The 25159-nt window shown below is 44.7% G+C and overlaps 1 protein-coding gene across 2 annotated transcripts in view; it reads right to left on the bottom strand.

The window, feature by feature from the left end:
• The window catches only part of PLXNB2 (plexin B2), a 331427-nt gene extending 309176 nt beyond the window's left edge, over positions 1 to 22251 (bottom strand). For both annotated transcript variants that reach the window (XM_074942362.1, XM_074942360.1), the window contains exon 1: positions 21862 to 22251. The gene's annotated coding sequence lies outside the window, so the exon portion shown is untranslated. The remainder of the gene's footprint in view (positions 1 to 21861) is intronic.
• Positions 22252 to 25159: the final 2908 nt, after the last annotated feature.

Here is a 25159-nt window from a genome sequence, read left to right as displayed (position 1 = left end):
CCTCTAGTGGCTAGACCACAGGGATGATAAAGTTCTTGGATGATAAATCCATCCACAGTTATTAGCCAAGATGATTAAACCACTGACTACCAGATGCTAGCACTGGATGACAGGGGAAGGGATCACACAATAACTGCCCTATTCTGTTCATTCCCTCTGAAACACCTGGAATTGGCCACACTCAGAAAACAGGATACTGGGCTAAATGGACCAATAGTCTGACCCAATAGAGCAGGGGTGGGCAAACCTTTTGGCCAGAGGGCCACATCTGGGTATGGAAATTGTATGGCGGGCCATGAATGCTCACGAAATTGGGGGTTGGGGTGTGGGGGGAGTGGGCTCTGGCTTGGGGTGCGGGCTCTGGGATGGGGCTGGGGGTGCAGAAAGGTGCTCCAGGCTGAGACCGAGGGGTTCAGAGGGTGGGAGATGGATGAGGGCTGAGGCAGGGGGTTGGGGTATGGCAGGAGGTCGGGGTATGGCAGGAGGTCAGGGGTGCATCCTCCGGGCGGCGCTTATCTCAGGCAGCTCCCAGAACAGCTGCATGTCCCCGCTCCAGCTCCTACATGGAAGTACAGCCAGGCAGCTCTGCATGCTGCTCTGTCAGCAGGTGCTGCCCCTGCAGCTCCCATTGGCTGGGAACCACTGCCAATGGGAGCTGTGGGTGCCGCACTTGGGGCAGGGGCAGCATGCGGAGCCCCCAGGCTGCCCCTACATGTAGGAGCTGGAGGGGGGACATTCCGCTACTTCCAGGAGCCGTGAGGAGCGCGGCAAGCCCCTGACTCCGCTCCCCGGTGGAAGCTCAAGGGCCGGATTAAAACGTCTGGAGGGCTAGATGCAGCCCTCAGGCTGTAGTTTGTCCACCCCAGTCCAGAGGATGATATCATCAATGTATCTCAGGTATATCATTGGTTTCATGATGCATTTGTCCAGAAGTAATCCTTCAAGGTGCCCCATGAAGAGGTTGGCATACTGGGGAGCCATCCTATTACCCATGGCTGTTCCTATGGTTTGGGCAAAGTGTTTGTTGCTGAATGTAAAATTCTTATGGGTGAGGATGAAATGGATGAGTTTGGCAATGTGTTCGGGGTGCATATCTGAGAATTGTCCATTGTCTTGTAAATATTTGAGGTAGGCAGCTATGCTGTCATTGTGAGGGATGGTGGTGTATAGGAAAGTGACATTCACAATGGCAATGATGGTGTTCTCAGAAAAGTTGTTAATATTGTGGAGTTTGTGGAAGAAGTTGATTGTTTCCTTTTGTGGAAACTGGCCTTTTGTGCGGTGAATGGTTGGAGGATGGTTTCTAAGAGTCCCGATATTGTCTCAGAAAGAATATTGTGGCCAGACATTATGGGTCTTCCTGAGCTCTCTTGTTTGTGTATCTTGGGAAACATGTAGAAGGTATCTGGGGTGGATTTGTGGGAGATAAGTTTGAGGAGTTGTTTGAGGAAGGATTTGAGGATATCCTTAAACTCCTGGGTACACTGTGCTGTGGGGTCATCTTTGAGTTCTTTATAGGAGGTGTTGTCAGAGAATTGTTGGTTGGCCTTGTTCATGTTCTCATTACGGTTGAGGAATACTAGTTAGTGACATTTAACAAAGATTCTACTGTAGCAAAGTGACAGAGGGCTATACTTTAGCTTTCTATTATAACATATCTGTCACAGTCTGACCCCCCTGTCTCTGTTCCATATGTGAGACAGGCGGGGGAGGGGGTGGAGAAGGGTGGCGGCGGGCCTTTCTGGGGGTGCTGAGCCCCTCTCTCTACCACCGCTCATGAGCTGGGATGCCTTATCCCACTAAGAGAGTGAGCCCATCCCTCCCTTATCCCCATATGAGCTAGGATCCCCACCCAGGGAGGCAGGATCTTAGAACAGGCTAACTTGGGGCATACACCAAGAACACAATGTTGAGACTGAGGGGATACCAGAAACTGTCTAGTGCTAAAGAAGGGGAATAGGGTACACCCACTGACATGAATGGGGCAATTCACACATCTCAGAGCTACTGTTTCAGGCTGTAATGATGTCCCTTGGGTGTTCTCTTTCAGCTGAGAACATCTCCCTGCAATGAATGGACTCACTTTACACTTCTCTGAGCTCCTATGCTGTTGATGGATGTGTAGAGCCCCTCCTCTCCATTTGGCCTGGATTTCATACAATGTTATTGCGGAGTACCAGCTCTGCTGCAGCTAAGGTTGGGAAACCCTTCCCATTTAAAAGGACAATCCTTCTACATATGCAAACATCTACATACTTACACAGACTGCCTTATGGCAGTGTTAGGTAGATTAGTTATCCAAATGTTGGATCATTTGGGCAAGGGGTTCCTGAGATACAGCCCTCAGAAAAAACAACAACAAACAAACGGTGTTTCATTAAGTTGACAGATTCTGCCAAACTACTGACTGGCTATTAGGACTTACCATTCCGTACATCAGAATCAAGGTTGTTCAAGAAGTGTTCGCTAACCAAGACTAAGCTGATGACCCTGCCTTGCTTGTGAAGAAGTCAAAGAATTTCAGCCCTGCCCTTCAAGGTTACCAAGACACCACCCGCACTAAAGGGTTTCATGTCTCATAGCAGAAGACCTAGGTCCAGACCTCAGAGCTGGGCTACCAGAATCCCTAGCAGAGGTGGGGTGGAGCACCATGGAGAGCACTGATAAGTTCATCCACCTAGGCTGCAAACAGAGTTCAAACAATCGCAGCCAATCAGATGTCCTCTAGCGACTGCGTCTTGCTGCCTCTTGCATGAAGTCCATATCTCACTTATGGACACAAATGCCTCCGCGCTGAGACAAAGTTCAGGATATACCAAACCTGTGTACTGCCTATATCGCTATAGGGTTCAGAAACCTGGACTCTCTTACAGGCAGACTTGGGGTGGCTAGAGATTTTCCATATGCACTGTCAGTGCCCCATCCTGAACATAAAGTGGTCTGACTTTATCTGACATATCAATCCCACAGAGATGGCGCATTCCCCCCATCACTCACTAAATTCAAAAGAGGAATTAGATGCCCTTTGGCCATGTCACCAGGATGGACAGAGACACCTAAGCACACCATGCTCCTCCAATTCTCCATAGAGGCACACTGACCGTAGCTGGTGTTGCCCACAGGGCTGCCCCAGAGACTCGCGGATTCACAGGATTGAGCCAGATCTAGGAACTTCACTCTACAATTCCTGGTGCGACACCCTCAACCAGGGTCACTATAACTGGCATAACAGTCCACAGTAGACTGTGTGTGTTTGATGGTGTCAAGGCTAAATCCCCACTCTGTCACTTCGAGTGCAGAAGGTGGGGGCCTGCAAGGATTCTAAAAATTAATACTTGCCCCTCCAAGCTTGTATTACACTCCCAAGGTTACAGCTTTTTTCTGACCTTGCCTAGGTAAAGGCTGCCACCGCCCAAATGCAAAAGCAAAAAAAACCTTTGAAACCAAGGAGCACTTGGGAATTCCTCCGGTGGGGTACCCTCAAGCCCTTTCACCCCCCTCTGGGGAAGAGTGAGAAAAAAAACAAAGGAAATTAGCTGTTGCTACCAGCTAATCAAACAACATTCACAAACCTCTTAGGACACCAAAAATCCAATCCTGTTCTTAAAAAAAATGTAAATTTTATTAAAAACAAAAAGGAAAAAAAATATATCTGGAACTTGGGCTTTAGCTAGATTTTAAAAGAACAATGCCAAAAATAAAGCACCCAAAATAGCTTTCTTGGGGGTTCAGCTTAAAGGTTACAAGCAAGCAAAAGCATCTGGGGTTAGCACAGAGGAGTCCACAAACCATAACCAAGGATGTCTGAGACCCTCTAGAAAGCTGCTGCCTGCAATACGTGCATGCGTCAGCAGAAGGCAAGAAACAGCAAAGAGCAACTTCTTACTTCTAAATGGCTTCTGTAGTGCAACTAATAGCTTAACGGGATAGGAAAGGGAGCTGGCAGTGCTGTGGGGCTACATGATATAGGGAATGGCAGGACAGGGGTGGAGAAGGAAAGACACACACCAGTCTTCTCATACACTTAAAGTTACTGTAACAACCATGAAATAAAACTGTTAAGGTTTGGGGATATAGACCATGGATGAGATTTCTCCCACCAGCCCTGTTTGTAGCTACATGCTTCAAACCATGACGATCATTCCCATTCCTCTATAACAAAATGTACAGGAGCAGAGAGGAGCATTTAGGAATCACACAAGAACTGTGTGGAAAGACCACTGGACTGGTGTCATAAATATAAAGGGAAGGGTAAACCCCTTTAAAATCCCTCCTGGCCAGAGGAAAAATCCTCTCACCTGTAAAGGGTTAAGAAGCTAAAGGTAACCTCGCTGGCACCTGACCAAAATGACCAATGAGGAGACAAGATACTTTCAAAAGCTGGGAGGAGGGAGAGAAACAAAGGGTCTCTGTCTGTATGCTGCTTTTGCCGGGGATAGACCAGGAATGGAGTCTTAGAACTTTAGTAAGTAATCTAGCTAGGTATGTGTTAGATTATGATTTCTTTAAATGGCTGAGAAAAGAATTGTGCTGAATAGAATGACTATTCCTGTCTGTGTGTCTTTTTTGTAACTTAAGGTTTTGCCTAGAGGGATTCTCTATGTTTTGAATCTAATTACCCTGTAATGTATCTACCATCCTGATTTTACAGAGGTGATTACTTTATTTCTATTTACTTCTAATTCTATTAAAAGTCTTCTTGTAAGAAAACTGAATGCTTTTTTCATTGTTCTCAGATCCAAGGGTTTGGGTCTGTGGTCACCTATGCAAATTGGTGAGGATTTTTACCAAACCTTTCCCAGAAAGTGGGGTGCAAGGGTTGGGAGGATTTTGGGGGGAAAGACGTGTCCAAACTACGTTTCCCAGTAAACCCAGTTAGAGTTTGGTGGTGGCAGTAGATATTCCAAGGGCAAAAGGATAAAATTAATTTGTACCTTGGGGAAGTTTTAACCTAAGCTGGTAAAAGTAAGCTTAGGAGGTTTTCCTGCAGGTCCCCACATCTGTACCCTAGAGTTCAGAGTGGGGGAGGAACCTTGACAACTGGGATTATTCCTAGCTCTATAACTGGCCTGGTTGGGTGACCCTGAGCAAGTCACTGAACTGGTACCTCAGGTTCTCATCTGTAAAATACAGGTAATGGTGTCAAGTTCTTTGAGATCAATTGATGAAAAGTACAGTATAAAAGCTATTGGTCTATTCTTATAAGTTTGATTTTATCACACTGCTGACCACTACTTAGATGATCAATAATACCTGAAAAAAAGGTAAATTAAAAACAAAAAGGAAAAAAAAATACATCTGGAAATTAGGCATTTACTAGATTTTAAAAGAACAATTCCAAAAATAAAGCACCCAAAATAGCACCCAAAAAAAATAATTGTTTAAAAAGCTAGGAAATTAAATTGAAAAAAAAAGTCATTAATGCAAAGTTATAGTTGCCTAATGATATCTTGTGCCTTTTCAGAACAGAGTTCAGTGAAACACAAACTACTGAAACCCAGAAAATACAGAGTTAGGGTAAACTCACATTCAACTTTGGGACATCGCTCAAAGTGAGCAGAGTTTAAAGCACCCTTAACACTCACACGGGTGCTTTGCTCTACACTCAAACATGGAGCCTACTGCCCTGACAGAATACCAGACATGTACAATTCAACAACCACTCCATACCCTTTTACAGCCCCTCACACAGGATACCACCTAACCCTACACTTTCCCCGATACATCATTAAATCCACAAATTACTCTCATAACCCACTTCACTACTGACAATCCCCACGGCAAGAAGACTCCAGTGCCCTGCTAGTGACAACCCACACAATTCTGTATTGAAATGAGACAGACTGGGAACTTAAAGGAAAGAGATGCATGTGTACCTTGAACGACACACATGTGGAACCAGGGGGAAGACTCAGACCCCGATCTCCTCAAAAATCGCAGTTTTATGATGCTCCGCAGACTAATCCCCAAACCTTCACATATTACAATCACAGTTCTTCCCAGCTGCTCCAACGTATTGCTCCACCATTCAATACAGCTACACCTAACAACTGGAGCACATTCTGACAATTCCCAATGGCGATTGTGAGCTCCAAGAGGGCAGAGTTACGGTTGCATGGGCGTTTACCTTCACTCTCTATTGCCTGGTTTTCAGTGGTTTGAATTTTGCAACTCGACATTCTGGAAGCATACAAGCTATTACCTGGCACCCTTAACTCTGCAATAACTATGTTTTTTGCCATTTATATTTTAAGTTTAAACATAAAAGGTGTTCAGCGTTAACCAGTATTTTGTCTGGTATACAGTAGTTTCTTAAGAGTCAGATTTGTGCAATTGCACACACTTCATTCTCACATACAACCACCATGATAGCACATAAGTGACCACTTTGACACCTAGCTGTGCATCTGCAGGTGTTCTTAATATGTATTCAATCAAGTAAACGAATGTTGCAAATTAGGTACCCACAATTCTACAGATCTAGCCCTACATTTTTACTGCATTAGGATCAGATATATTAACGACAGACTGGCATCTGAGGGTATGTCTATACCGCAGCTAGGAGCATGCATCCCAGCTTGGGTAGACAGACAGGAGTTAGAATGCTAGAAATAGCAGTATGGATCTTGTGACAGTTGGTGGCTTGGGCTAGCCACCTCATCAAAGACCCATGGGGTCAGGTAGGCTTGTGCTCAGGCATCTAGCCCATGCCACAACACCCACAGCACTGTTTTTAGTGTGCTACCTTGAGCAGAGCTAGCACGTTTGGCTACCCAGGCTGGGAGACACATTCCCAGCATCTATGCAGGCATACCCTGGAGTACTTTGAGTATTTTTTTTAATCCTAAAGTTGATCCAGGATCCCCTGGTAGCTAGGGATAGTTCCCCCCTTCCACCTTAAACTCACATCTGGGTAAAAATAAATTTGCTTCACTACACAGAAGTTTTTTAAATGGTAAGGAAACAAGCCAAAAAAAACCCAACTATCCATAGATTTATATGCCCCTGTGACAGAAGTTTAAGATAGGTTTCAGAGTAGCAGCCGTGTACCAGTGATAGGCCTCAAAGTTGAAAGCACAGATAAAAAAGGAAAAGGCTTTTGCTTTTACTAAAGACTCAGATTAAAACACACACACACACACACACACACACCCCCCTCTACACCTCAGGGTTTCTAAAGCTCCTTCAGAATATTAAGGAAAGATCTGTGCAATGGCCTCCTTACATTAAAATGCTGCATCAGTATAACAATCTCATTACCACACTTTTATTCATTACTTTTGTTTCAACTGAGTTAACAGATGTCCTAAGATTTGGACTGCCTTGCAATATGAGACAAGGTGCAAGACTAATTTCCTAGCTTCTCTGTTTACTTTGCATACCCTCTGGGCAAGAAGTTGGCAAGAGAAAATTTCAGAGTCAACAACCTCTAGTTATCACCCCATTTACAAGATTCAAAAGCAAAGTCTTACAAAATGAGGTAAGAAGAAAAACGGGCATGACTATATGCATGGTTAACACTGTACTATTAGCTTGGCTTATGCTGGCATGCCATTAAGGTAGTGAACAAGGTTAGGTTGATCAAACCTGCAGTTGGTGTGAAAACTGGCCTATTCTTTCACTCCCTCTTCAAGCACTTATGCGCACCACACTTCCTGCTTCAGAAGCTAAGACACCCAGGGAGACTAGGGGCAGTGGAACAATGGGATGGCCGCTGTGGGTTTAAATCTTGCTAGGAACTCTCTTTAAAAACAAAAACGAAACGAAAAACCCCCCTGACCTTTTTAAAAATAACCCCCTGGAGAACAAAATTAAGGGGCTGGTGGGCTCCTCACCAAATCTGCATAGGAACTCTGGATGCAGTAGCATGCGCTGGCCCTACTACTACTTTTAATAGCACTTTGCACTTATACAGCAATGACATCGGTAGATCCCAACGTTCTTTACAAAGGAAGGTAATCAGAAAACAGGCGCAGAAAGGTGAAGTAATTTGCCAGAAGTCACACAGGTCAACAACAGAGGCAGGAATGGAACCTAGGGCACTGGATCAACTGTCAAGAGACCGTATCGAGTGGACCATACTGCCTTCTTGAGGAAATGGGGAAGCAATATAGAAAGAAGTATTTGGCCCTCCCCTCAGTAACAGCTTACTAAGGCTGTTTAGGAAACAAAGAGATAAGTAATGCACAAGAACGTTCCACCGCATCAACTCCCACTGTAAGCTAATTTGCAAACTTCTGATTCCAAGGTTTCTGAACCTTCTTCTGACATTAGGGCTGTCATTCAAATGGATTAATTATGCCACTGCTGACAAAAACTGGCTGCCTCTGCAAATTATCATTGCTGTAGGTGAAAAATATCACCATCAGTTTGGAAGTTGTTTACATTTTTGAAACATTACTTATTTATTTACAAGGCCTCAAGATTGAAATGAAATGATAGTGACTAATTGCTACAACTGGGAAAAGTAAATTGGCAAATCCTACCGAGTACACCTGCACATGCTAATCTTTGAACAACAGTGGCATGAACAATGCAGATTGCAAAATTGTAATTAACAAGTATTATTCTACACTTGAGTTACTATGTTTTGATAACCAGATTACCCTGGAGATGGTTTACATTCACAAGTTACTTTATATCAAATTACAAACACATCCTTGATATGCAAAAATACACATTGACACTGAACCAGACTGAGTGTCCAAGAGAATTAAGACATCCCCCATACTTTTATATAAAATTGTTGCATTTAGTTTTAGGCTTCATTACTTAACTTTATGCCTGGGGCACGAAAGCCCCCAGAAGGCCATCTCTGCTGTTGGCAAAGCAAGCCAACCACTCCTTAGCAAAAACATCTTGTGCAATGCCTGAGTAACAGTCTATTTTTGAAGGTTTTTTTTGTTGAAGGATGGCTACTTTTAAATCTGTTATTGAACATCCAGGGAGATGGAAGTGTTCTCCTACTGTCTTTTGTATGTTACCATTCCTGATGTCCAATTTGTGTCAGTTTATTCTTTTACGTAGAGCCTATCCGGTTTGGCCAATGTACATATCAGAGGGGCATTGCTAGGACATGATGGCATATATTACATTAGTAGATGTGCAGGTGAATGAGCCCCTGATGGTGTGGCTGGGTCCTATGATGGTGTCGCTAGAGTAGATAATGGGGACAGAGTAGGCAGTGGGGTTTGCTACAGGGATTGGTTGCTGGGTTAGTGTTTCTGTGGTGTGGTGTGTAGTTGCTGGTGAGTATTTGCTTCAGGTTGGGGGGCTGTCCGTAAGCGAGGACTGGCTTGCCTCCCAAGGTCTGGGAGAGTGAGGGATCGTTTTCCAGGATAGGTTGTATATCACTGATTATGTGCTGGAGTGGTTTTAGCTGGGGGCTGTACGTGATGGCCAGTGGTGTTCTATTATTTTCCTTTTTGGGCCTGTCCTATAGTAGGTGACTTCTGGATACCGGTATGGCTCTGTCAATCTGTTTCCTCACTTCCCTAGATGGAAGTGAGGAAAGCTTCAACAACAGACTTCAAAGAGAAACTGCAAAGCTACAATTCATTTGCAAACTTAACACCATTAATTAGGGCTTGAATAGGGACTGGGAGTGCCTGGCTCACTACAAAAGCAATTTTCCCTCTCTTGATATTGACACCTCCTCATCAGTTATTGGGAGTGGACCACATCCACTCTGACTGAATTGGCCTTGTCATCACTGATTCTTCACTTATAAGGTAACTCCCTTTTCTTCATGTGCCAGTGTATCTATGCCTGTGTCTGTAATTTTCACTACATGCATCTGAAGAAGTGTTTTGTTTTGTTACGTTACACAGGAAAGCTGATGCCCAAATAAATTTGTTAGTCTTTAAGGTGCCTCCGGATTCCTCATTGTTTTTGTGGATACAGACTAACACGGCTACCCCTCTGATACATGAGTAACAGAGCCAATCTGGAGAGGGGAAATGAGAAGAAACTCATGTAAGTGATCTTCTTGTGTACATAAGCAGCACTACTCCTTATACTGAGCCACTTCCTCTGTGCAAGGAACATGAGTGGGGCCCTACCAAATTCACGGCTACGAAAAACACATCCCGGACCATGAAATCTAGTCTCCCCTCCATGAAATCTGGTCTTGTGTGTGCTTTTACCCTATACTATCCTGATTTCACAGGCGAGACCAGAGCTTGTCAAATTGGGGGTCTTGACTCAAAAGGGAGTTGCAGGGGGTCATACGGTTATTTTAGGGGGTATCGTGATATTGCCAACCGTACTTCTGCACTGCCTTCAGAGCTGAGCAGCCAAAGAAGGGCAGCTGTTGGCCAGGCGCCCAGCTCTGAAGGCAGTACCCCGCCAACAGCAGCACAGAAGTAAGGGTGGCAAGGCCATATCACACCACACCACCCTTACTTCTGCGCTGCTGCCTTCAGAGCTGGATGGCCGGAGAGCAGCAGCTGCTGACTGAGGGCCCAGCTCTGCAGGCAGCAGCGCAGAACTGAGGGTGGCAATATCATCCCATCCTTACTTCTGCGCTGCTGCTGGCGGTGGCGCTGCCTTCAGAGCTGGGATCCCGGCCCGCAGCCGCTGCTCTCCAGCTGCCCAGCTCTGAAGGTAGTGCGGCCGCCTACAGCAACGTAGAAGGGTAGCAGTACCACAAACCCCCCTACAATAACCTTGTGACACCCCCTGACTCCAACTGCTTTTTGGGACAAGGCTCCTACAATTACAGCACTGTAAAATTTCAGATGAAATAGCTGAAATCATGAAATTTATTATTTTTAAAATTCTATGGCGGTGAAATTGACCAAAATGGACCATGAATTTGGTAGGGCCCTAAACATGAGCCATTATAGCTGTAGAGTAGCGGTCCCTTCTGCAAGACATTGCTCCAGGAGGGGGAGAAGAGGAAACCCAGGGCTTCTTCCTTCATTATGAAAGAGAGCTTATGCTGCCTATTGTCCTTTCAGAGGCTATAGAATGGCCATCAGTGCCAAGGGGCCCAGCCTTGACTGCCTTTCCCAACTGGAATCTACATTGAATTGTTAATTAATTCTCTATCACTGATCATTTTAAAATCCATATTGAACGTTTTTGTAAAAATATGCTCTAGGAATATTTTGGGGAAGTTCTGTAGCCTGTATTATACAAATGATAGATGATGATCACAGTGGTGCCTTCTAGTCTTGAAATCTATAAATTTATGGGAGGGAGGGGGAAGTTCAGTTTCTGATGTGAACCAACATGCATATTAAAAACCTTTTCAAAGCTCTTTTCTTTTACTCACTACTCCCACAGGGCTGAGAAATAGAAGAGGTACAGGTATTGTTTTTACTGGCTTAATATTCAGTAGTCCAAGCATTACATTTCTACCCACTCAAGTTCACTCAATCACAATACAATCACATCAGACACATTTTAACATACACTGAGGAACCACATGAAAAATTAATCATTTGCTGATGTATTTAAGAGAGAAATGGCATATACTGGACTTTCAGCTGTGGTGAATGTAAACAGATCCAATCTCCCACAGCAAATAATCTAAAAACAGGGAACAGTTAAACAATTAGGAAAAGCTTGAGGAGAAAGTATTCTAGTACTATTTTACTTCACTCAGAGGTCATCTTCACGAAAGATGAATGGCTAATATTTACCAAGTATGCTTAGGTCAATGGCCCATGCCCTGACACACAAGCCCAAGGAGAAATGTATCCAGTTCTTGTCACATTCCTGACATTCTTAATCTTTAACAAGCTTCGGAGACTTCACCCTGTTTTTTGTTTTGTACTCTGTTTTCATCATATCAAAAAATTTCCACACCACCTCCCGTTGCTAGGCACTTCTGGAATATTTGCCATTTTTCACCCTAGAAGTGACTGAATTTCAGGGGTGGATAAAGTAATCCTTCCAGACCAGGGTGGATAAAAATCAATGATTTTTTTTTAAAAAAAAGAACAGATTTTTTTTCCATTTAAATTAGATTTTTTTGATAAAATGCTTTTTGAGGGGAAAAACCTATCTAAAGATAGATTATAGCTCAAAGATATCTCATCATGGAATAGGGATGTGACAGGGTCAGGCCAGATGGCCACAGGAGAGTGATAGAAGACATATATATTAGCCCCAGGTTAAGTAGGTCCCTTTTCCCTGGGTAAGGCAACAGGGAAGGTCCAGAACAATCAGGAACTTTCTGGAGACCATTGAGACAGACAAGCTGATTAGAACACCTGCAGCCAATCAAGAAGCTGCTAGAATCAATTAAGGCAGGCTAATCAGGGCACCTGGGTTTAAAAAGGAGCTCACTTCAGTTTGTGGTGCGAGTGTAAGGAGCTGGGACCAAGAGGCACTAGGAGCTGAGAGTGAGAACGACTGTTGGAGGACTGAGGAGTACAAGCATTATCAGACACCAGGAGGAAGGTCCTGTGGGGAGGAGGCCATGGGGAAGTAGCCCAGGGAGTTGTAGCTGTCGCACAGCTGTTCCAGGAGGCACTCTAGACAGCTGCATTCCACAGGGCCCTGGGCTGGAACCCGGAGTAGGGGGCGGGCCCGGGTTCCCCCCAAACCTCCCAACTCCTGGTCAGACACAGGAGAAGTTGACCTGGACTGTGGGGTCACGAAAACGGCCAAACTGAGGGCTACCGTGAAGCTCCAAGGCAAGCAAATCCGCCACTAAGAGCAAGACCCACCAAGGTAGAGGAGGAACTTTGTCACAGGATTATAAAGTCTAATTCTATAGTATGAGACAATATATTCATGTAATGTTTAAGAAGAGTTTTGTAAATGAGTTCCAATAGTTCACGGATTAGGGACCCAATTTTATGGGGTTCAAGGGGCTTCTGTATAGATTATTTAAGTTAATCTTTCTATCTACTGAATGGGACTCAGTGCTCAGTCTAGAAGATACCATCAGAGATGCTTAGCTTTGCAGTTCTCAAACTGTGGATTTGTGTCTCCAGAGATAACATGCTTGTTAACAAACATGTTTTTAAAAAATAAATAATATATAGAAGTGAGAAATAACAGACCTCAACCCTATTGTCCCTCTGCAAATGTGTACACGGACTCAATCCCTTATCAAGATTGTTGGGGGCAGAATAGATCTGGACAAGGAGAATAAGCCTGGAGAAAACTGTGAGAAGGGAGGGACAGGCAGTAGAAACAAAAGTGAAACTGTTTGAGCAGCATATTCCAGAAGTTTTGAGGTCTTTCTGAGTGTAGCCTTCATTGATTTGAGTTCTACCATACCATTCTCTCACTAGAAAGGAAAACTTATAATTGCAGCAGGCAATAGGAGAGACCCAGTTTGGGAATATTTTAATAAAGTTCCTCTACTTGTGGGTAGGACAGGCATGCGTGCAAAATGCAAACAGTGCAACAAAGAAATGCAAGGCCTGGTTGCCCAAATGAAACTACATCACGAGAAGTGTTCCTTCTCAGGAGGAAGCTGTGTTGATGATGATGAAAGGAACATGTAAGAACATGCAGGATCTTCAGGTTGGTAAACTTTTTTATTTCATACTTCTTTCTTGAGGACTGCCGGTCTTTCTTCTGGACTATTCTTGAATTCTCATGTTTGAGAAAAAAAATATAGTTGTTACTCTATGGTACTATCATTTTACATGCAGTTGTGATAAAAAATAAATAGGAAGATCTGCCTATTTCTGCTATTACTATTTCACCTTTAAAGTAGTTCTGAGTGTCAGTGAATGCAATGAGTAATACTAAATAAGCAGTATGGAAATAATAATTAAATAACTGCATGGACTTATTTTGTTTAGGAGAATCCATCCTCAACAGGATTCTGAACACTATCCACCTTCAAGATCACCATCATTTTCTATAGTTTCAGAATTATCTGCCAATGATTGTATTTCAGTGAAATCATGTATGTCACATAGCCACAGTATATCTCCTGTGGCAAAAAGAAAAAAAAACTCCATCAACCAGAAACAGCCATAGATAAGCTTGTGATAAGAACCAGCAGATTACAAAGAGAGGCAATTGATGAAAAAATTGCCCAGTTTGTTTATGCAACAAACTCTCCTTTCCGTATGACTGAGAACCTACACTTCATTAGCATAGTTCAGTCATTAAGACCAGGATACAGTCCACCCAACGGAGCAGATGTCACAGGTAAATTGCTGGATAAAGTGTACGAAAGAGAAATTGAGCAGCGTGCAAAAGGTCTAGAGGGTAAAATTGTTAACCTGAGTCTTGATGGGTGGAGCAACGTCCAGAATGATCCTGTTGTATGTGCTTGTGTGACAACAGAAGAAGAGAATGTCCTCCTTACAGAAACAACTGATACATCAGGGAATGCACACACAGCAGAATACTTACAAGAAGCAGCTGTAAAAGCTGTAACAAACTGTGAAAAAAACCTCAAATGTCTAGTACGCAGTTTGGTCACAGACAATGCTGCAAACGTATCCAAGATGAGAAGAAATTATTTAGAAGAGAGTCCCAAGCTAACAACATACGGTTGCAGTGCTCATTTGACGCATCTACTAGCCAAAGACTTCAGTGTTCCAAAAATAAAGGCTAATATTGTTGAAATTGCAAAATACTTCCATAACAACCACTTTGCAGCAGCTGCTCTGAAAAAAGTAGGGCGAACCAAGCTAATGCTCCCACAAGACATGCGATGGAACTCAGTAGTGGACTGTTTTGAGCACTGAACTGGCCTAATCTGATGACAGTTTGTGAACAAAATTGTGAAAAACTAGATGGCACTGTCACCGCCAAAGTTCTCAACATTGGGCTTAAGAGAAATGCTGAACACATGCTGAATACCCTGAAGCCTATTTCTGTAGCCTTGAACAAAATGCAGGGAAATAGCTGTTTTATTGCTGATGCTGTTGAAATTTGGAAGGAACTGAGTGAGATCTTAAAAAGGAGAAATATGCAATGACGGAGTTAAATTACAAGCATTAAAAAAAACAGATGTAACAAGCACTATCTCCAGCTCATATTCTTGCAAATATTCTCAATCCTCGGTACCAGGGTCAAACCTTAACTGCTGAAGACGACGAGTTGGCTACGACATGGACATCCAGCAATCATCCCTCCATAATGCCAACTATAATAAACTTCAGAGCGAAGCGTGAACCATTCAAGAAATATATGTTTGCTGATGATGTTTTAAAGAAAGTCACACTAGTGAACTGGGGGGAAGTCACCTAAGCACTTGGATTCAGTGACTGTTGAAGTGATAATCTCACTTTTAACAGCAGTAGCCTCTTCTGCCAGTGTAGAAAGAATATTTTCTTCCTTTGGACTAATTCATTCCAAATTGAGAAATCATTTGGGACCTGAAAAAGCAGGAAATCTTGTTTTTCTTTTCCAGGTTATGAACAAACAGGAAAACGGAGGTGAAGACGACTGAGTTAGCTGCAGAAGCCAATATTTCAAGTTTCTCATGTTGACCTGGCTGACATAGTTGATTTTATTTTTTAATATTTCATGTAACTATTTTAGTTAAAAACAATTTTAAACAAAAACAAACCTAATTTTAAAACACTTGAATATTTACATTCAAAAATTCATGCGCTTGTTTTGTTAAAATATCATATGTTTGCAGTTGAATACATAACGTTTTAGTTAAATAAAACAATTTAAAATGTCTGTCTAGTGATGTTCTCCTCCGAATACAGCATGACAAGAAAATCCTCCAAATATTAATGATTAACCTGTTGAATTGGAGATAATTCACCTCTCAATGACTTCATAAATATCTGCTTCAGTTACCTTTGGTAAATGAAATAACCAAACAATCATTCATTTTCTGATATAGCTGTAAAACTAATCTGAAAAGTTTTCAAAATAAATCACTTTAAAAATGTACAGTGTGTACCTTCTAAAAATGAAACCTACATCTATCTCTGAGTTGTGAAGAATATGTATTAAGGTTATGACAGACAACAAGAATGCACTTTTATGCAGAAATCCATGATTCAATTGAGTCTTCCTGACCGGTGATTTAAATCAAACCCACCCTGCTACAGACAGTGTACATAAATTTAAGTTAATAAAATACTTTGGGATTGTGTTTTATAAATTATTTTTCTGTAATTTAAGCTCACACACAATGATTGCTGATACAAAGTTAAGTTACAAAAGACAAAGGTCATGATTTGTACATTACTTCTGCAAAAGAGACCCAATGATTTGCCTCTTCAGACACACAAAGAAGGACCTTCAGGATTATCAAGACTTTCCTCTAGAACACCTACATACAAAATCACACTAGCCTAACTGGAACTGTTTTTAAAATCAGTTTAAACAGGTGTAAACTCATATAGGTCCAGGTGAAGGATCAGGGAGGGCATAGGTTTATTAAGCAACAGTGTTTCAGGCCAAAGTTTTTCCATATAATTCTGATTTTCTTACTGTATATAAAACTGATAACAAATTTAAACAACTTTAAGTGTGTACATTTTGACCTCAAAGTGTTCAGAGTGAGAATGCATACAGACATCTGCTGAGGAAAGGAAGCTATGAAGGTCACATTATTCAAAACTAGCTTAGAGGAAACTGTCAGTATCAAAGTGAATTTTATTCTTCATGTGTAACCGTACAGGGATGCCAACTACTAAAAGAAGGACTGGAACACTGGAAACAGGATTTTAGTTATATAAAACAGATCTTTTGAATTGTACACATGTAAACAGAGTTAGCAGTTTCATTCATTTCTATAACTGTCAATTGTTCCAGCTGAGAGAGATGCATGTCCAGCATGAAGACAGAAACTTGGAAGCTAAACACACCAGTGAACCAACACAGGAACAGACCTGGAATGTGTTGGATGGACTATGTTAGACATCTGTGCTACCCGAAACCTTGGAATTCCAAACATCAAGAGCCAATGTAGCTAATTACTAAATCGGTCTGGCACCAATGGTTGGCTTTTCAGAAGCTGAAATTCCAAAACAAGAAGTATATTGATATAATTAGCATTTTTCATATTCCACACTCTTATTTACTTGAATTCCACTGCCATATATCTGAGGGGCCAAATTCTGCTCCTGGTCCCATCAGTGCAAATCTAAATCTCAACTCAAATAATTACTAATAATAATTTCCTTCCAATCTTCTCTCCACCCATTTATTTGGGTGAAGGTAGATAAAAATAGAATTCATTGTGCATAAAGAAACTCAAAACTTTGTTTGTTTCCAGTGATCGTACCTTAACTAGAGAGCCATGAATGGGGAAAGCAATCCAGATTTTGGTATGACACTCTATTATTTGTCAGGTTAAGAGTGATCGACAGCAGCTGGTTGTTGAAGAATAGCCATGTTACGGAACTCACTGTTCCACTTTGTCAATGAGAGTTTTGGTCAAGTAAGGAATACAAGGTCAGGGTCCTTGGTATCCAAATACTGCTCTTTAAACTGATCTATTCAGCTAACATAAACTGGTTTCTTTATTTTAGCAAAGCATTAGAGGGCCAGTGTCAGGTCCAAGTTGGCCTCATTTAGGTTTTTATATAAGTAAGCATCTCCAAAACCTAACTACAACAGAAGCGTTTTCACTTTTAAAAATTCCAGTTATTTTTAAACACACTAACATTCCCCTGCAGTATTTGCAAGCTAAACCTGACAACATAACAGAGCCTGCATGTAAAATTTTTAAACAAAAGGGAACTGAATACTTGATTTTTATTTTATTTTTTTTGGTTCAAATAAAAGGCAGAAGAAACAAGTATATTGGGGAGTGAGGGGAGGAGAAGAGGATTATCTAAGGTCCTGATCCTGCAGACTCTTATGCATGTGCTCAACTTTTATTCATTGGGTAGTCCCACTGAATTGGACAGAACTAGTCACTAAGTAAATAATTAAGCATGTGTGTTTGCAGCTTCAGAACCTAAGGAATTTAGACTTATTGTTTATTTTAGGTATGTTTAACTAACTGTACATTGCTATATACACATTCTAGTTCTGTAGAATTGATGAGCACTTACACAAGAGGCAATGCCAAACTACTCCATAATATTCATTACATGCCTTCAGAATTTTCTGCTTGAAGAAGGGAAATGGGAAGAGGAAAGTGACAGTGATAGAAGTTCAGCAATTAGTTTACTATCATTCATTTAATGCTGCCATTAAATGTTTGTTGGCAATGCTTCAAATGTTGCAAAACTTAAATTAAGCTGGGTACAGTAAAAATTTTTTACTTGACAATTCAATATTTTTTTAAAACACCAAATATTATTTCAACCTTATAGGCATTTAGATTTGTTCAAATTTCCAATACGTAAGAGCTTATTTGTTTGCTATAGAGCTAACAGAATCAGTAAGAGCGATTTCTCCTTTGTCACCAACACCGATTTTAAAGAAAGTAAGAGCATGAATCCTTTCCTTTCCTCAGCCCCCAAGGCTAAGATCCAAACAAGTTTCAACATACTGGCCGCAAGTCATTGGGACTTTAATTCTTGAAACATGACGGTAACTCAACTTTAAGAAATTCTGGTGAATTTTATTTTGTGTCTTTTTCGATAAAGTTCCTGAAAGTTAATCCAAGTTTTTAAATAGATTTTAGGCCTTGATCCAACTCCCACTGATGTCAAGGGGGGTAGATCGGGGTGGGCAAACTATGGCTCGCAGGCCAGATCCGGCCCCTCAGGGCTTTGGCTCCGGCCTGCGGGATTGCCACCCACGTGGTGCCGCAGGCCCCACACCACTCCCAGAAGTGGCTGGAACGTCTGGAGCTTCAGGTGTGGAACCCACAGGTGAGGGCACCATGCAGAGCCCTCTCTCCCCCTCGCTCCCTCAGGGGCCACAGGCACGGTGCCAGCCACTTCCGGGAGTGGCGTGGGGCCCCGGCAGGCAGGAGCCTGCCTTAGCAGCGCGACTGCCACCCCGGAGCTGCTCCAGCTAAGTGGCGCGGGGCCAGAGCCCGCCCCCCAAACCCCTCCTGCACCCTGCACCCAACCCCCTGCCCTGAGCTCCCTGCTTCACCCTGAACCCCTCCTGTACCCCAACCCCCTGATCCTCCTCCTGCACCCCGAACCCTCTGCCCTGAGCCCCCTGCCACACCCCACACCCCTCCTGCACCCCAACCCCCGGCCCTGAGCTCCCTGCCACACCCCTCCTGCACCCCAAACCCCTGCGCTGAACCCCCTCCCGCGCCCTGCACCCCAACCCCCTGCCCTGAGCCCCCTCCCGCGCCCTGCACCACCTCCTGCACCCCAACCCTCTGCCCTGAGCCCCCTCGTACACCCCACACCCCTCCCGCACCCCAACCCCCTGCCCCAGCCCTACATTCATGGCTCTGCGTGCAATTCCCCCACCCAGATGTGGCTCTCAGGCCAAAAAGTTTGCCCACCCCAGGCTAGATCATGCTCTTAAATCATCATCTTTTCAAATTTCAGAGATTTTAACAAGTTAACCCTTGTTTTGTTACATTTTCTATGTGCATTTTCTAAAAAGTAAACATATATTGCTTGTCGCTCTCCAGTATGCCTTCTAACATTAAACGGCCAAAATCAAGGACTGTTCAGTTAAGTTTTCCAGTAGTTTCTTTTGAAACATAAGAAACAGAGTCAGCAAAGCAGTCAAATAAACAGTTACAACGAAACTCACTGTGCAGAAAAACCCTGTAGTATAGTAGTTTCCCAGTGGGAAAATAATTCATTTCCGTGTGCATTAACATTTACTGGGAAAAGTTCTATTTGGAGCAATATTTCCCAGATTATGGGAAAGTCTTCCCTCAATTAGTAGCAATCTTGGGGTAACTGACAGGTCTGTTAGTTAGCACATTTCTAATAGATTGTCAGTGTGTTCAAAGCTTTGGATGGGAGCTTTTTACTATGCTACAATAGAAGTCCAGCTATGCAGAATTAATTGGTGATCCTAGTGCAGGTTCTTGTGGGCATCTCTAGATCACAAAAATTGGCTGCAGAGAGGGCTTCAGTGTCCAGAAATACCTTTCTAGCAACTTTCACAGTGCTTTGACTTAATTTTTGTATTACTTTAAATGCTCTTTTCTTGAGTAGAGAACACCACGCTGATTTCTAGTTAAAAATCGCATAAAGCCCTTCAGAGATACAAATATTCATAAAGGCTGAGGTCAAGGGTGGTAGGCCTAGGATTAGACTTCCTCTGCTAGCTTTGTTTTGGCTTGTGGTTGCAGGCACGCTCTCTGTTCCATTCTAGGGAGCAGGCACAGTACTGAAATTTACAAGAAGTTGGCTCTCTCACAGTTGAAGAGGAATGCAGAGTAGAAGGATGGCCCCATATGCATAGGTAATTACACAAACAGCACCCTAAATTCATTATTAATGGGTCACCCACCTGATTTATCTACAGCATGGTACACAATTCTCATCCCAGAAGGAGAAAAGGAAGAAATTCTTAAATTCCGTTTTGGGCCTGACAACCTTGTGGCCCTTTACAGCAATGGCAGAGAAATCCCAAGTAAATCCTAGATCTTAACCCTTTCATACTTCTAACCCAACTTTAAATTGGGCACAAATAAGGAAATTGATAACATTTATCCTGGATGGGTTACCTGTTAAATGCCATATGCAGTTTAGAATAAATTAAGAAAATCTTTGTCAGAAGAAACACTGAAGGAAACATTAACACAGTTACAGAGGTTTTTAGTGTTTCAGAAGAAGTTACTTTAAAAAAAGTTATGGATGGCATCACAGTACTCTAGCACACAAGGAACGGACTAGGAATTTTTGCCAACAGGTAATGTGACAGTTCACCTTTTGGATATTTGTCCCCAGTCTTTGGTTAACCCACAAGTTAGTTTAATGATTCTGTGATTGTTTTCGTGATAGCCTGCCATAAAAACTGACACTACAGGAAGCTCATAAGTAGGGAGTGAAGAGACAGGGTACTTTGAATTACAGCATGACCAAGCACAGCAAAGATTTTGTACAGTTCCAAAGCAAACAGTATAGGAGTCACGCTACAGAGACTCGTTGTTTCATTTGCCTACGGTGCATGCATACAAGTAACACACCATTTTTTAAAAAGAACAGTTTGGAAAGAAAGTTTAAAGCAATCTAACGCAATAAAACAAGGTGTTTGCATTAAAATCCAAATTAGCTTCTGAATTGAAGCTAGTGGTCTGAAGAACTCAAGTGTCAAAATGGCTCTTAACCAACTGCTAGCCACACAAGAGAGAATGGGTTACAATTATTCCTGTCGTGAAATGGGAATTACAAAACTCTTGAGGATAATAATGAACTATAAATCCAGTGCTATATACCAGAAGATTGGAGCTAAAAATCTCTCTGCACAAGAGGATGCTTCTCAACTTTCTGCTTAAGATCACAAAGCTTTTATCTTTGTTGGTTTTTTCTTTTTCTTAATGCTCTTACCTAAAAATTGTATTTAACTCTCTCACGCTCGGTTTGATACAATCACAATCCACGCAGCTGGCTACATCGGCATTTAGAAAAGGAAAGTTTGTAGATCTTTGTTTAGATTGCAAGGCAAAGCAACGCAATCAACGTTCAACGCGACATAGCCTAGGAAGCCCTGGGTTTTGCCTTAATGAAAGCCATATGCCGTTCGGAGCGAGGGAAGAACAAGCTCCAGGGCTTATTTTAAAGTTTCTGACTCTTCCGATCCCAGTTACCGGGGAGATTCAAACTGGGTCTGATCCGAGAGCGCTGGGCGCGTTTTGTTTCATGCCTCGGTTTCTCCCTTTCCCTCGGAGGTTACCCACATGCTGACTGGCGAAGTTGCCATACAGGCAAAAAGGAGGCAGAGCTTTCCAGAGGGGAAAGTGATTTATTAGCCTCAGATTTGTGTATCCTTCCCCCTCACACAAACCAAGCACGCACCGGCCCCGCTGCCTCCAACAGGTGGAGCCACCGTGAGGAACAATCCCCGGGGGAGAATCAAACTTACCCAAGTTGGAGAGCAGGGCTGGGCAGCGCCTTTGCGCCCTGCCGCTCGGCCGCCGATCCCAGCTCAGGCTGCCGCGGCTCCGGCTCCTCCCATCTCACAGCGGCTCAGCCGAGCAGCCCCCCGAGCCACAGCGCAGCGATAGCAGCCAACTCGCTGCCCATTTCCCGAGGAGCCGCCCGCCGCAGCCCGCGTCTGAGCGCCGGGAGAGAGAGCGAGAGAGAGAGAGGAACCACCCAGAACCCAATTAATCATCACATGATGAGCCCGAGCCTCCGCCTCCACCTACGCGCGCCTGCTGCCTGCACCGGCACCGCGGAGCTAGAGGAGCGGCGAGGGAGAGACACACCTGTAGGCGCTGCACATATCCGCCGTGCGCACCCGGCGAGACAGGAAACTGAAAAAACAGCCCAGGGAAAGAGGGGGGGGAGACGCCGGGATCCCCCCTCCCCCTGTCCTCCTCCGTCCCCACCCCCTGCCTCTGCTCCGGATCCTCTTGCACACGCCTCTCCTCCGGGGAAAGCCCGACAGGCAACAACTCATCGCCCCGCTTCTTCCTCCCGCCCCTCTTCCTCAGCGCAGCAGCCAGCCGGCCGGCCGGGCTCGCCCTGGGGGCCGGGGCTTGGCTTGCGGGCCGCGCGCCCGTGGAGAAGGGCTGGCGCTGGGGGCCGGGGCTGCGGTTAATGGTCCGAGGCCCGGGGGGCTACAGGAGGAGGATCTGCTCCCCGGGAGGCTGGGGCCCGTCATCTCGTTCCCCGGGAAGGGGCTGCAGGAGGGGGAAGGGGCCCGTCATCTCGTTCCCCGGGGGGGAGGCTGCAGGAGGGGGAAGGGGCCCGTCATCTCGTTCCCCGGGGGGGAGGCTGCAGGAGGGGGAAGGGGCCCGTCATCTCGTTCCCCGGGGGGCAGGCTGCAGGAGGGGGAAGGGGCCCGTCATCTCGTTCCCCGGGGGGCAGGCTGCAGGAGGGGGAAGGGGCCCGTCATCTCGTTCCCCGGGGGGCAGGCTGCAGGAGGGGGAAGGGGCCCGTCATCTCGTTCCCCGGGGGGCAGGCTGCAGGAGGGGGAAGGGGCCCGTCATCTCGTTCCCCGGGGGGGGGGGGAAGGGGCCCCTGATCTCGTTCCCCGGGGGGGGGGGCTACAGGGGGGGAGGGGTTCCCACGCCTTCCCTGGCCCCTGCTGAGGGGCGTTGGGATGGGGGAGCGAATTGCTTCTTGCGGGTTGAAACGCGCATTGGGGCAGCCGCGAGCCTGCCGGGCTGTGGAGCGGAGCCGCTGCCCGCTTCGCTTTAACGCGCCTTCCCCACGGGCAGAGGGGAAAGCGGTTCACTGCAACCAAGGAGCTGCCCGCCAAGCTGCTGGCTCTTGGGAGGCTGCAATCGCCTGCTCGGCAGGGAGAAGCTCCCGGGGCTCGTTAGAGCCCAGCTGCCCGCCAACCAGGGCCGGGAAGAGCAAAGCTCTGGAGCGTCGGCTGCACTTACTGGAGCAACCTGTCCCCGTGGGTCACGCTGTGAACTTTGCCCGCTGCCTGGCATGAGGATGGGGTGGAAACTCGCCGCAGGCTACGCGTTCCCTTGGGCGATGTTCTGCTCACAGGGTCTCTCCTAGGCTAAGCAGGATCTACTTGGATCAAGGCGGGGGTGGGAGATCTCCCAGCCTGACCAGTAAGAAATGGGCTAGGTCCATTCTGCCCCCCGCCCTGAAAAGTGCTGAGGGAGCAGGATACAGCCGGAGAGAGCCGGTAAGGGCTTAAGAGTTTGGGCTATTTAAGATGTGTTAATTAATCATAAAAAGAAAAGGAGGACTTGTGGCACCTTAGAGACGAACCAATTTATTTGAGCATAAGCTTTCCTGAGCTACAGCTCACTTCATTGGATATGAAGTGAGCTGTAGCTCACGAAAGCTTATGCTCAAATAAATTGGTTCGTCTCTAAGGTGCCACAAGTCCTCCTTTTCTTTTTGCAAATACAGACTAACATGGCTGTTACTCTGAAACCTGACCTTAATTAATCATGTCTATTATGGAAGTGCCTGAGGGCCCACCAAGGACAGTCCATTGGTACTCCACCACAGTCACTGGGTACACTCAAGGGCCCGTGTCCTAGGCATGCTACCAACACAAATTGGTGCCCAAAGGAGCTTACAATCTAAACAGACAAGACAAAGGCAAACAGAGGGTGGGGGAAAGGCTAGAACCCCCAAGCAGAGTGACCAATGTACTGGCAACAAACAGCATGTTAGTTCCACAGATCTTGGGGGGGAGGAGGAAGTTACTTTGGAGGAAATAAGCTTTATTTGAATGGATTATGAGTAACAGAGACGAGGCTAATTACCATGAGACACGCCCAATATAAGGACAGACACAATAGCCACTAAGCCAGGGTCTTGCAACTCTAAGGAGAGTACAGTGGGAGTTGCCCACCTTGGCCCACTTCTCATCCTTTTCATACCATAATGTCAATAGATCATCTCTTTCTCCCAGTCCACTGGGGCCCATCTCATCGTCCAAGAGCTCCTCATGGAATTCCAACCCTCTTTTTTCCTTTTCCAGCTTTGCCTTTCTTGGTGAGCCTCCAACAGGGTCTGCTCTACCTTTGTCAAAAGAAAAGGAGGACTTGTGGCACCTTAGAGACTAATTTCAGAGTAGCAGCCATGTTAGTCTGTATTCGCAAAAAGAAAAGGAGGACTTGTGGCACCTTAGAGACTAACCAATTTATTTGAGCATAAGCTTTCGTGAGCTACAGACTATTGGTTAGTCTCTAAGGTGCCACAAGTATTCCTTTTCTTTTTAGAGACTAACAAATTCATTTGAGCATAAGCTTTCGTGAGCTACAGCTCACTTCATCGGATGCATTCAGTGGAAAAAAAATTTTCCACTGAATGCATCCGATGAAGTGAGCTGTAGCTCACAAAAGCTTATGCTCAAATAAATTTGTTAGTCTCTAAGGTGCCCCAAGTCCTTCTTTTCTTTTTGCGGATACAGACTAACACGGGTGCTACTCTGAAATCTATCTTTGTCAGCTTTTCCTGTACCTTGGTTGTTTCTATCACTGCTTTCTCAGTCACCATCCCCTTAAATACGCTTGCTGGCTGGGCCTTTGGATTGTTCAGACAACTTCTCATCCTATCCCTGGCTTGAGTGCCTCCTGTACCTCCCCCATCTGCTGGTGCTCTCCTGCCATCAAAATCCCTTCTGCTTCTGGGGGGCGGGGGGGGGGGGGGGCTGGTTTGTATCCCCACAGTAAATTGTTCCAGCCCTGGTTTTTGTGGAATTTCCTGCCACCTGAAACATAGCTAGCTGCTGTTTG

This window comes from Natator depressus, chromosome 1 (genome assembly GCF_965152275.1).
Source record: "Natator depressus isolate rNatDep1 chromosome 1, rNatDep2.hap1, whole genome shotgun sequence".
NCBI lineage: Eukaryota > Metazoa > Chordata > Testudines > Cheloniidae > Natator > Natator depressus.
This window is presented reverse-complemented; position numbering and strand designations above follow the sequence as displayed.